The sequence below is a fragment of the Coenobita brevimanus genome, chromosome 31 (assembly GCF_032717465.1).
Source record: "Coenobita brevimanus isolate Jiangsu-jjx chromosome 31, ASM3271746v2, whole genome shotgun sequence".
In the NCBI taxonomy this organism is placed as follows: domain Eukaryota; kingdom Metazoa; phylum Arthropoda; class Malacostraca; order Decapoda; family Coenobitidae; genus Coenobita; species Coenobita brevimanus.
The window spans coordinates 27,600,563-27,613,841 of NC_136984.1; the positions used below are offsets into that span (position 1 = coordinate 27,600,563).

At 39.8% G+C, this 13,279-nt stretch overlaps 1 protein-coding gene across 1 annotated transcript in view; it reads right to left on the minus strand.

Moving 5' to 3' along the window:
* Nucleotides 1-13,079, minus strand: part of LOC145395435 (uncharacterized) — a 310,749-nt gene extending 297,670 nt beyond the window's left edge. The window contains exon 1 of the mRNA XM_080269034.1: nucleotides 12,988-13,079. The gene's annotated coding sequence lies outside the window, so the exon portion shown is untranslated. The remainder of the gene's footprint in view (nucleotides 1-12,987) is intronic.
* Between the last annotated feature and the right edge of the window lie 200 nt (nucleotides 13,080-13,279).

A 13,279-nucleotide genomic window follows, 5' to 3' on the forward strand; every position in this document is an offset into this window, starting at 1 on the left:
AAACAAGAGAGAGAGAGAGAGAGAGAGAGAGAGAGAGAGAGAGAGAGAGAGAGAGAGAGAGAGAGAGAGAGAGAGAGAGAGAGAGAGAGAGAGAGAGAGAGAGAGAAAGAGAAAGAGAGAGAGAGAGAGAGAGAGAGAGAGAGAGAGAAGAGAAACATGGATCAGATCAAAGAAACCTCCAGGAAAGGGAAACGTATGAGAGCGGTCTGAAGTAGACTGGCAATAGGGAAGCAACAAATATTATCACTGAAAGAGCAAAACGGTGAAGTCATTCAGTACAGACATAGGGTGGTGAAGAGAGATGAAAAATTTTACAAAGAACTACCGGTTTATGCATGAAAGACAATAGTATCAGTAGCTAACTTTTCAGTTAACACAAGAGAACTCCCCACAAGAAGATGGAATAGTAACAGATTTACTGTTGAATGCAGGAGTAGAGGTATAAAAACAGGCTCGCCCAATTATTTACTTAGTGTATAAAGACGAAAATTCCGGAAGCATGGTCTAATCCATCAGTTATTTTGCATAACAAAAAAGGTGACTCAAAAGATCTTAGTTACTATCAACCCATTAGTTTACTGCCAGTTATTTACAAACACTTCACTAATATCCTTACAAAGAGAATTGTACAAAAATATTTAGGAGAAAACCGCCCTCAAAAACAGGCAGAATTCTGCAGTGGGTATTCAAGTGCTAATCATTTACACACATTCAATCAGCCAATTGAGATAAATACAGTATTTAATAATCCACTGTGCTTAGGTTTTGCTGATTATGAAAAGGCTTTTGACTCAATGGAGCACATAGCAATTATAAATTCATTGCAGTAACAAGGAGTAAATAGGAACATTGTAAAACTGCTCGAAAACATATATACAGAAGGAACTGCTACAGCAAAATTAAACAAAAACAAGGAAAAACTTAAGACTGAGATGGGCATGAGACAAGGAGCTACAATTTCACCAAAGTTATTTACACCATGCCTAAAAAAACATTTGTAGATAGCTGGACTGGGAGAAAAAAGGAATAAACATAGATAGAGAAAAACTAAACATTTTAAGCTTTGCAGACGACAGTGGCCTAATCACAGAAACAGAAGAGACATTGCAAGTGATGTTAAATGACCTAAACAGAGAAATCTCAAAGTAGGGGTAAATATGAACTGCTGTAAAACTAATTCTTAATCTAAATACACCAACGAGTCTCATCAGAATAAGCAAAGAAATGCTTAAGGAAGTCGAGGAGTACAATTACTTGGGGCAAATACTGAAATTAACGAAAGACCATGATAGCGACATAAAAATAGGCATTGCAGTTGAATGGAAAGCTTTCAGTAAACATAGAGATATCAGGAAAACTAGCTTGTCAATATGTATGAAACGAAAATTACATAATGAATTCCCAATACCAAGTATAACATACGGTTGTGAGACCTGGAAACTATTTCAATGGAAAATCAACTATTGCGTTCTCAGAGAGCAGTGGATACGTCAACGTTCGTAATATCTCAAAGAGACAGGAAAAGAGGCAACGTGGGTGAGAGTGCAGAAAAAACCAATGACATTATAGAAGTTATAAAAGAACAGAAATGGAGGTGAGCAGGTCAAGAAGCAAGAATAAGGGATAACCGATGAAGCAAGAGACTGACTGATTGGACTCCAAGAGACTGTATGCATACCAGAAAAAAGCCAGATACGTGGCGGTAGCGATGAGACAGAGAAGTCTGGAGGCAAAACGTAACAGAGGTTGGCTCAGTCAAGGAATTCGTGGAAAAGGTTGGAGGTGGCCATCGTTCAGCAGTGGACTTGCAATGTCTAATGATTATATATATATATATATATATATATATATATATATATATATATATATATATATAATATAGAGATAGATAGATAGAAAGATCATCCGATCAATAGATAGATAGATATAGATACAGATAGATAGATTGATTGAATGATACTAATAGATAAATAGAAAGATATGTATGTTTCTATGTGCATATATAGCCAGATGCCATAATCCCGGAAGGGGTGGCCGTTTGTCTTTGAGTTATTTATTTTATGGGGAGGGACACTAACCCTCCGGAAACCCACTTGTTGGCACGTGGGAACACGTAAGTATTGGTCATATGATTACCACCTAGTACTGTAAATAGTTTTCTGGCTTACAGGAAGCCATTAGGCTTGTCATTTCATGTAAATCCACCTCAGTGGGTTGGAGCGCTCCGCTCTGACCGAAGGGTCGGAGGATCGAATCCACCCAAGGGTCATTGGTAGACATCAGGAAGGGCATCCGGTCATAAAATGCTACATGCCCCAATCCAAAGTCCTCTACTCAGGGGCAACGTCTTAGCCCTTCGGGGATACCAGGCGTAAAAAGAAAGAAAAGAAAAAAAAAAAAAAAAAAGGACAGATGGGAGAAACAGAAATAGATGTAAGCAGGAAAAGAATGATAAAGGTGAAGGAAGCAGTAGGAAGCAATGCATCAAGTGAGTGGATGATATATATATATATATATATATATATATATATATATATATATATATATATATATATATATATATATATATATATATACCGTCAGTTGGGGTAATGTGCATCACCTGGGGTAAAACGAATAATTACGGGGCAAATCGAATCGAAAGCTCTGGGAAGCTTATTCTTTATTGAATTACTAAAAACTGCCTTTCATTTTCTTCATTTTTTAATGTTCTGTCATTTGCGGTCATTGTTTTTTCCATGATGATGAAAACAAACAAGCCAGACTGATTTCAAGTTTCTATATAAAGGTCAGGTTTTTTAACCTGTAACCACTAAGGTTTCCTGAGAAGAGGACAATACAAGTTGCAAGACAGCCAACTAATAAATGAACAAGGTAGGTATAAATAACGTTTTGGATACAAAAACTTTATTATCAATGAAGTATTTGACAAAATATTACGATTTAGTTTCCTTGGGGTAATGCGAATAATTATACAGGGCAATGTGAATCACCCATACGAGCCTATATTTTTTTTTTTTTTTTATGCGAGGAAGAAGGAACCAAAGGCCATGAGCCCGCAGTAACAGTTCCCTCCAAGAGAAAAACAAAATACAATAGAGAGCCAAATTCAAGATCCGATCATTTTGAGATGCCTGGACACACTGCGTTTGAAAGACTGGAGATCATAGGCAGGAGGAAATACAGACAGAGGGAGACAGTTCCAGAGCTGACCTGTTGCATGAATGAAAGACTGGGAGTAACGGTTAACTCTTGCATTAGAGAGTTGGACAGAAAAGGGATGAGAGTTTGCTGCCAGACGGGTGCTACGCGCCCGTCGTAGAGGTGGAGGAATGCAAGCAGACAGTTCAGAGGAGCAGTGACCATTAAAGTAGCGATAGAAAAGAGATAAAGATGCAACAGTGCGGCGAAGAGACAGAGGTTGAAGGGAGTCAGTAAGAGGAGGAGAGTTAATGAGACGAAAAGCCTTTGACTCCACCCTATTGAGAAGAGCTGTATGTGGGGAGCCTCCCCACACATGAGAGTTGTACTCCACACAGGAGCGGATAAAACCCCTGTATAGAGTCAACAATTGTGCAGGGGTAAAGAAAGAGCGGAGTCGGCTTAGCACACCCAATCTCTTGGAAGCAGATTTTACAAGAGATGCAATATGAACTTTCCAAGATAAGTCCCGAGTTAATGAAACCCCAAGCATGTTCAAGGATGATGCAGGATTAATCTGAATATTATTAAACATTAGTGGGTATACCTGTGGAAGATTTTGTCGGGTTGATAGGTGTAAGAACTGAGTCTTAGAAGCATTAAAGACAACCATATTATTTTTACCCCAGTCAGAGATATGAGCCAAGTCAGACATTAGGTGTGCCATAGCCTCATCCCTTGTTTCTTGAAGTAACTGTTGAGATGGGCGTTGCGGGAACCGAATGGAAAGGTGAAGGGTGGAGTCATCAGCGTATGAGTGGATAGAGTTAGATGTACAGCTTAGGAGATCATTGATGAATAAAAGGAAGAGAGTTGGTGATAGGACAGAGCCCTGAGGAACACCACTGTTGATAGATCTAGGAGAAGAACGATGGCCGTCTACGACAGCAGCTATAGAACGACCAGAAAGGAAGCTAGCGATGAAGGTACAGATAGAAGGATAGAAACCGTAGGAGGGCAGTTTGGAAATTAAAGATTTATGCCAGACTCGATCGAAAGCCTTTGAGATGTCAAGTGCAATGGCAAAGCTTTCGCCAAAGTCCCGAAAGGAGGATGACCAGGAGTCTGAAAGGTAGGTGAGAAGATCGCCAGTGGAGCGTCCCTGACGGAACCCATACTGACGATCGGAAAGAAGGTTGTGATAGGAAAGATGCCTTAAAAATTTTTTATTAAGAATTGATTCGAAAACTTTTGAAATACAGGACGTTAAAGCAATTGGACGATAGTTGGAGGGTTGGGAGTGGTCACCCTTCTTTGGGACTGGCTGAATGAGAGCAAACTTCCAGCAAGAAGGAAAGGTACAAGTTGACAGACAAAGGCGAAATAGTTTGCCTAGGCAGGGTGTAAGCACAGAAGCACAGTTTTTGAGAACAACAGGAGGGACCCCATCAGGCCCATATGCCTTGTTAGTACTGAGGCCAGTAATGGCAGAAAATACATCAACTGAAGACATTTTAATGTCAGCCATGAGGAAGTCAGAGGGGGGAAGTGATGGAGGAACAGCACCGGAATCGTCTAAGGTGGAATTGGAGGAGAAAGTCTGTGCGAAGAGATCTGCTTTATCAGTAGAAGAAATAGCTACAGAACCATCAGAGTAGAAAAGAGGAGGGAAGGATGATGAGGTAAAGTTGTTAGAAAGATTTTTGGCAAGGTGCCAGAAGGAGCGGGAAGAATTCGAGTTGGAGAGTTGAGAGCATTTAGTATGGATGAAATTATTTTTAGTAGAGCGAAGAACAGACTTAGCACGATTCCGGGCAGAAACGTAAAGATTATGCCATTTCACATTAGTTTTTGAACAATATGGCTTTTCATTCTCTTCTAGGACGGTCAGGACATACAAAAGGAAGTCGGGGAACTACCAAAAATATTCGGAAGAGGCGATTGCCCAGGCCCTTGTTATCATCGCCAATGGATTACCTCAGCTACAGGCTGGCCGTCACTATGGCATTCCCCAGGCCAAGGTAAGATGCCGTTAGGTTGGGCTTGTCAAATCCCCCAGCAAAGTGGGGCATAAGACAGCACTCCTCCGAAATGAAGAGTTCGCATTGGCAAGGAACTTGGCAGTACTTGGTGATTTTTGACTTGCTTTTGACCCGCAAGAGCTAAGGTATTTCATTATGTAGTGCCATAATTTTAAGTACTAGTATAAGTTAGTATAAGCTAGTATTGTAAGTGTAATCTTAGGCAATGTTATAAATACAGTCTGTACAGTTAATTTAACCGTTAAGTTCTATATTTACGTATAGTCTTAGTTGATATTCATAATGTGAACATGATTCTGATATTGACAGTACTAAGTATTAATGTGAATAATGAATCAGCTGCTTGACAACAAAGACGTGTAACCGCGAAAATTAGTGGACGTCAAAAATCGCGAATATCTTCCTTTTATATTCTAACCTAGAGATTTCCCTGCCAAAGTTAGATTTCCCATTTTGTACTATGCAGTTGTGATTTGAGAATATCTGAAGTAAGAATATTGAAGATTGTTATTTGTGAAGCGCGAAATTCATGTTACTGACTCCTGTTTGCAGTCACGTAGACATGTAACCGACAAAGGGTAATAAAACTAATTCTTAATTAATTTGGCATCATAATGATTAAAGTTCCTGCAAGCTTATTACAAAAATTTCAACATCATAAGTCACTTTTCTACGTATGTTGTGAGGAGTAGACTGTAGCACCAGCCAAGCAGAGCAGTACTCCCGAGGTGGATGGAAAGCTGATGTTAGGGAGTGCTGGAGCTCCCGATTCATCAGCCCTCAGGACTAGTTCCTGATCATCCCCCTTTGCTGAACTTTTTCAGTGTCTCAGTTACACAGAGAGTAGGCCAGCATGCTCTCCAACACAAATTTCTCTATCTACACCAAACTACATGCACAGTACACATTACACTTCCTTTTCCAAAATTAAAAAAAAATCATGGCGTTTCATCACCCACCCTCGGAGTCCCCGAGGGGGGGGGGGACCATAAATGCCCCCACCTTCCACCCCTTTCCCGGTGACGACTCAAGGTGCCTGGAACCACTGTCTGATTCTCTTCTTCATTTCTGCAACATTCGCGGCCTTTCCTCTAACTTTCACTCTGTTGAGCAAAACCTCTTCTCCTCTAAACCTCACCTTCTTTTTCTGAGACTCAGCTGTCTGAGGCAACTGACAGCAAACCCTTTTCTGTATCCTCCTACTTTCTCTATACTCATTTCAAAGCCACAGGTGGCTGTTGTGTATATATACGCAATGACTTATCTTGCTCTCGTGTTCCTGACCTCGATTCTTCTGAATTCTCTACACTCTGGCTTCGGCTTTCCTGTCATTCTCTGACTAACTATATCTGTGCTGTTTACTTATCCCCTACTTCTACTGACTATCAAAAATTCTTCGATTATCTTACTTCTACGATGGAACACATTCTATCCATTTCTCCTTTCTCTGAAATCTCCATTCAAGGAGATTTCAATGTTCACCACCACCTTTGGCTCTCCTTTCCTTTCACTGAACCACCTGGTGAACAAGCCTACATCTTTTCTATCTTTAATGACCTAGAGCAGCTTGTACAGCACCCTACCCGTATCCCAGACCGCCTTGGAGAGAGCTCCAACATACTTGGCCTCTTCCTTACAACTAATCATTCTGCTTACACTGTTAATCTTTTCTCTCCAATGGGCTCCTCCGATCACAATCTTATCACCTTAACCTCACCTATCACTCCGGTACGGCCTGTGGACCCTCCAGGGAAACGTCGTCTGTGGCATTTTGGAGCCACGGATTGGGAGGCCCTCAGGCAGTACTTCTTTGATTTTCCCTGGTATGATTATTGCTTCCATGGCTGCGAGCCATCTGAGTGTGCCTTGCAAATTACGGAGGTTATTCTCTCGGGCATGAAAGCATACATTCCTTTCTCGTATCCTTTGACTAACGCAAGAAAGCCTTGGGTTAATCACGCTTGTTCTAATGCTGTCCACAACAAGGAGAGGGCCTACAAAAGGTAGCAGAGCCAACCCACCCCTGAATCACATCATCTTTACGTTTCTGCCCGGAATAGTGCTAAGTCTGTTCTTCGCTCTGCTAAAAATAATTTCATCCGTACTAAATGCTCTCAACTCTCCAACTCGAATTCTTCCCGCTCTTTCTGGCACCTTGCCAAAAACCTTTCTAACAACTTTACCTCATCATCCTTCCCTCTTTTCTACTCTGATGGTTCTGTAGCTATTTCTTCTACTGATAAAACAGATCTCTCCACACAGACTTTCTTCTCCAATTCCACCTTAGACGATTCTGGTGCTGTTCCTCCATTACTTCCCGCCTCTGACTTCCTCATGGCTGACATTAAAATTTCTTCAGCTGATGTATTTTCTGCCATCACTGGCCTCAATACTAACAAGGCAGTTGAGCCTGGTGGGGTCCCTCCTGTTGTTCTCAAGAACTAGGCTTCTGTGCTTACACCCTGCCTATGTAAACTCTTTCGCCTTTGTCTGTCAACTTGTACCTTTCCTTATTGCTGGAAGTTTGCTCTCATTCAGCCAGTCCCAAAGAAAGGTGACCACTCCCAACCCTCCAACTATCGTCCAATTGCTTTAACGTCCTGTATTTCAAGAGTTTTCGAGTCAATTCTAAATAGAAAAATTTTAAAGCATCTTTCCTATCACAACCTTCTTTCTGATCATCAGTACGGGTTCCGTCAGGGACGCTTCACTGGCAATCTTCTCACATACCTGATCATCCTCCTTTCGGGACTTCGGCGAAAGCTTTGCCATTGCACTTGACATCTCTAAGGCTTTCGATCGACTCTGGCATAAATCTTTAATTTCCAAACTGACCTTTTACGGTTTCTATCGTTCTATCTGTGCCTTCATTGCTAGTTTTCTTTCTGGTCGTTCTATAGCTGCTGCTGTAGACGGCCATCGTTCTTCTCCTAGATCTATCAACAGTGGTATTCCTCAGGGCTCTGTCCTATCATCAACTCCCTTCCTTTTATTCATCAATGACCTTCTAAGCTGTACAACTAACCCTATCCACTCATACGCTGATGACTCCACCCTTCACCTTTCCATTCGGTTCTCGCAACGCCCATCTCAGCAGTTACTTCAACAAACAAGAAATGAGGCTATGGCACACCTAATGTCTGACTTGGCTCGTATCTCTGACTGGTAAAAATAATCTTGTTGTTTTTAATGCATCTAAGACTCAGTTCTTACACCTATCAACCCGACAAAATCATCCACAGGTATACCCACTAATGTTTAATAATATTCAGCTTAATCCTGCATCATCCTTGAACATGCTTGGGGTTTCATTTACTCGGGACTTATCTTGGAAAGATCATGTTACATCTCTTGTAAAATCTGCTTCCAAGAGATTGGGTGTGCTAAGCCGACTCCGTTCTTTCTTTACCCCTTCACAATTGTTGACTGTATACAGGGTTTTTATCTGCCCCTGTGTGGAGTACAACTCTCATGTATGGGGAGGCTCCCCACATACAGCTCTTCTCAATAGGGTGGAGTCAAAGGCTTTTCGTCTCATTAACTCCTCTCCTCTTACTGACTCCCTTCAACCTCTGTCTCATCGCTGCACTGTTGCATCTTTATCTCTTTTCTATCGTTACTGTAATGGTCACTGCTCCTCTGAACTGTCTGCATGCATTCCTCCACCTCTACGATGGGCGCGTAGCACCCGACTAGCAGCAAACTCTCATCCCTTTTCTGTCCAACTCTCTAATGCAAGAGTTAACCGTTACTCCCAGTCCTTCATTTATGCAACAGGTCAACTCTGGAATTGTCTCCCTCTGTCTGTATTTCCTGCTGCCTATGATCTCCAGTCTTTCAAACTCAGTGTGTCCAGGCATCTCGAAATGAATGGATCTTGAATTTGGCTCTCTCTTGTATTTTGTTTTTCTCTTGGAGGGAACTGTTATTGCTGGCTCATGGCCTTTGGTTCCTTCTTTCTCGCATAAAAAAAATTATCTTTTGAATTCTTTTAAGATCCTAGAGAATCTATAATAGTATAAAGTAATCAGATAAAATTTTAGCCCATTCCCGAATACTGTCTTGATGCTTATAAAAGGCGAGAAGCCGCGCCAAACAATTTAGATCATCGCACCTTTTCATTGTTGCAGGATAGTGCCCAAGCTCCCCCCCTCCCATTTTTCTCCCTCGCGTATTAAGTCATACGTTCGTGAGTTAAATTAGTAATATTTTCCCCTAATCCTTTCTGTGCTGGATAATGAGATCGCTGTTCCTCTCCTCATCGTTGCAGACGAGAATTATGGAGGGCCGTGGCTAGCATCCCAAGGATTTGAGTCTTCAAGCCACGGCCTAGGCGCTAACACACTAAATCACTTCCCCCCCCCCCTCTTTAGTTCATGGTATCAAAGTAAATATCGGCTGGTCCATTTGTCCATTTGATTGCAGTCCATGTGATTACTGATCCTACTGATTATTGTGTTTATTTTATATAAGATTATTCAGATATCGTGTATTTAGTCTTAGAGAATATTCTTTGGTGATAATCTTTAAGTTCATTCCCGACGAGTCCGTCAGAGACCACGGGACTATATCCATGCGTATCAGTATTCTTGGGATATTAATCTAGTGTGTAACGATGCATATTTCTGGAGCTATACTGTAAATCCTCGTTTCTGAATATTAATTTAGTTTTGAGAAGATTCATATTTCTGAAAAGTAACAGAATTCTTTGAATATTCGTTTTAACATTCATATTTCTGTTGTTATAGATCCGCATAATTTGTTTGGTATAAATCCAAGTTTGAAGAGTAATCTGTATCTCAGTTCTTAATATTTAGTAAATCTTAGGTTAAGTCATTTTGAGTTTGACTTTTGCTATCCTCCAAGAATTTGTATTGACGAGGTTGAGTGGCCCGCAAGGTGTGCTAATATCTAACTACTCACGCCTTCTCTAATAAATTCACGCTGCCTCATTTCCCATAAACTCAAATAAGATCACGTTACCCTATTTCTCTATAATCTCTAAAATTCCCAGCATCACAATGACAATGTATTCAAATTTCTTGCGTTACACTGGTGTCATTTATTGGTGGCTGGATCGCAGCTTCATATTAGTGGTGTCTTTCAAAATTGTTCGTTGTTACAATTAAGTTCTTCCTCGACAGCCATTCTGAAAGATTGATCAGTTCACAGACAGTCGCCCTGGCCCCGACTGGGTACAAGTTTTTTTGAAGAGACACTCTAAACTCAAGTCATCTCGCATGTGCCAGAATATATCGAGGAAGCGGGCAGCAGTATCCTAGGCAGTTGTCTCGGAGTACTTTAACAACCTTGAGAAGACATTAGAAGGTATTCCACCTTCCATCATCATTAATTTTGATGAGACGAACATACAGACGACCCACAAGGGAAATTGCAGATCTTCCGCAGGTCGGTGATTCACTTTGCCCCAGCACGTGTATGTTTCACCTATTGTTACATTTCTCTTTACAACTCATTTGATTACCTTTTGATTTCGAAAAAAATGGTACAAATGTAGTTTAAAGATTAAAGTGTAAAACAGTACTAAATAAATCACCTGACCTGTTCTATGATTTTCATTACAAACCTTAGTGTATAAAAAAAAAAGGTAGAAATTTGATTGACATTGCCCCATTTGACGGTTTATATATATATATATATATATATATATATATATATATATATATATATATATATATATATATATATATATGTATATATATATAGATAGATAAATAGATATATCTATCTATATATATATGTATATCTATCTATCTATCTATCTATCTATCTATCTATATATATACTGTATATCTATCTATCTATCTATCTATCTATCTATCTATCTATCTATATATATATATATATATATATATATATATATATATATATATATATATATTGTTACGGAACAGAGAAAGATAATGTACACTTTAAGTGAGAATACTAATAATCACTACTGTCCCGTGAAGGTCCAGGTCCAAAATAAAAGAGTTAGGTAAAATTACAAGTTAAAGTTTAAAGCTCAAACTAACAACAAAACATTCAGGACTCATAAGGATAATGTAATGGCAAAAAACAGGTTAAATATATGGTTAACTGCAATAGCCTCTATTAACACGAAATTAGCATGAGTAAATTTATCTAAGTCAGCCCTGTTAAAATGAGATACCATATAATACTCAGTGAATGCCAGATATATTATTACAGATACAAAATATTATTAATGATGGCTGACAATAAGAACCCTTACATAAATCACAAAAACCCCACTAGGCCTAAGAATCAACCTTATGCTACACAGTACAAGAAAAAAATGCAACAACAGTTATACTCAAATTACACACAGCTGCTAGATGGTTGGAGACTTCCTGAGCATTCACAATAATAACTGTACAGGGGAGGACAGAGATGTGAACAAAATGAGGAGCAGATCTAAGTGGCAATAATGCAGAGACTGAGCTCATTATAAAGGGGCCAGCAGAGCTTGATACAACTTGTAAGAAGGACGCGCAAATGAAGCCATGGGGACAAAGAGTTGACCATCCTGCTCTGAACAACAGAAAGAACGACTTACTCTGCTGTAAGGGAGGAGGGGGGGAGTGAGGTAGAACACGCTCGTGATCAAACATGCAGCATACTGTACGTTAGAATTACACAAAGGATGATGAAATCATAGGCTATGTAACAATATATATATATATATATATATATATATATATATATATATATATATATATATATATATATATATATATATATATATATATATATATATATATATATAACATCGCCCCGTAAACCACCCTCATCAGTGTGGGGCTTAAGCCCACTTCGCCACATCAGTCTAAAAAGGTGTTTGGCTGTCACCTAATTATGAAGTTTTTCTTTTCAGATCCGCACACCCTGACCTATTGCAGTGTGGGTGGTAAAGAATTTCAGCTCTTCCGGCCACTATGGCTGACATATTGTTTATATACTGTATATATACTACATGTACTGTAAAATAACATCGTGCCCTAAGGCGCTCTCATCAGTGTGGGGCACTAGCTCACTTCACCGTCGCAGGTCTAAAAGAAGTGTGACCGTCATGTACTTATCTCCGCCAAGTAAGTTATGCTTTCACCCCCTTCCTTTTGTTGGTTGATTGGTTTGTGAGCAAGATTAAACAAAAACTACTGGACGGATTTCCACGAAACTTGGTAGGAAAATGGGCCTTGTCCCAAAATACACTCCATTTAATTTTGGTGCGCCTCCGGATAAAGGTGCGGATCCAGGATTTTTGTTTCGCTTTTTTAACATTGCGAGATACGGCGTTGGCGGAGGTATGCGCTCTACTGAGTGCCATTCTAGTTATATATTTTTTTTTTTTAGATCCACACCTATATGGTGAATGAAATCGTCAAATCTACCAAGGTTAATGAAAGGTCATAGGCGTTGTGTTTAAGTCTTTTATCCAGAGAGTGTTTTTCATATATTACTCCTGTTATATGCAGATGTCTTCTATACTTTATTCTTGTCATCTCAAGATGCCTTCATTCAGTTCAGGATATAATTTTCGATGTGAAGAGTCTACAGATTTCAAATAATCTTTCACTGCAAAATATCCCTTCTAAACGAAATACAACTTTTTGTTTGTGGTAACATAACATTCAGAAGGGACTTAAAGAGTAAATGGTCGTCGAAGTGAAGATTTCCTTTTTTAATGAAGAAAAATAAAATAATCTGTCTGGATCACTAATGTAGTAGAAAATATTATAATATAATGCGGGGATTAAAAACAATCTCCACTAAATTCACTTACTTGTAGATGGAGGTGAGATGAGCAGAGAGGCAACTGTTTTGAGTGCTGAAGTGCTCTTCACTTCCCGCTGCTTCTGTACCTGGTGAGGCGTGGAACACAAATGTGCTCTTACCAACTGGCGTGATCCAAGGTGGTACAAGGGAAGGGACGGTGCTGGACCTCCTCCCCTCCTCTACGCACCCCCTCTCTCTCTCTGAGATGCATTCCACACTAACACTGCCACCGTTCATTTGATTAGGCGTTTGATATTTCTTAGTATTTTGAGAGAGAGAGAGAGAGAGAGAGAGAGAGA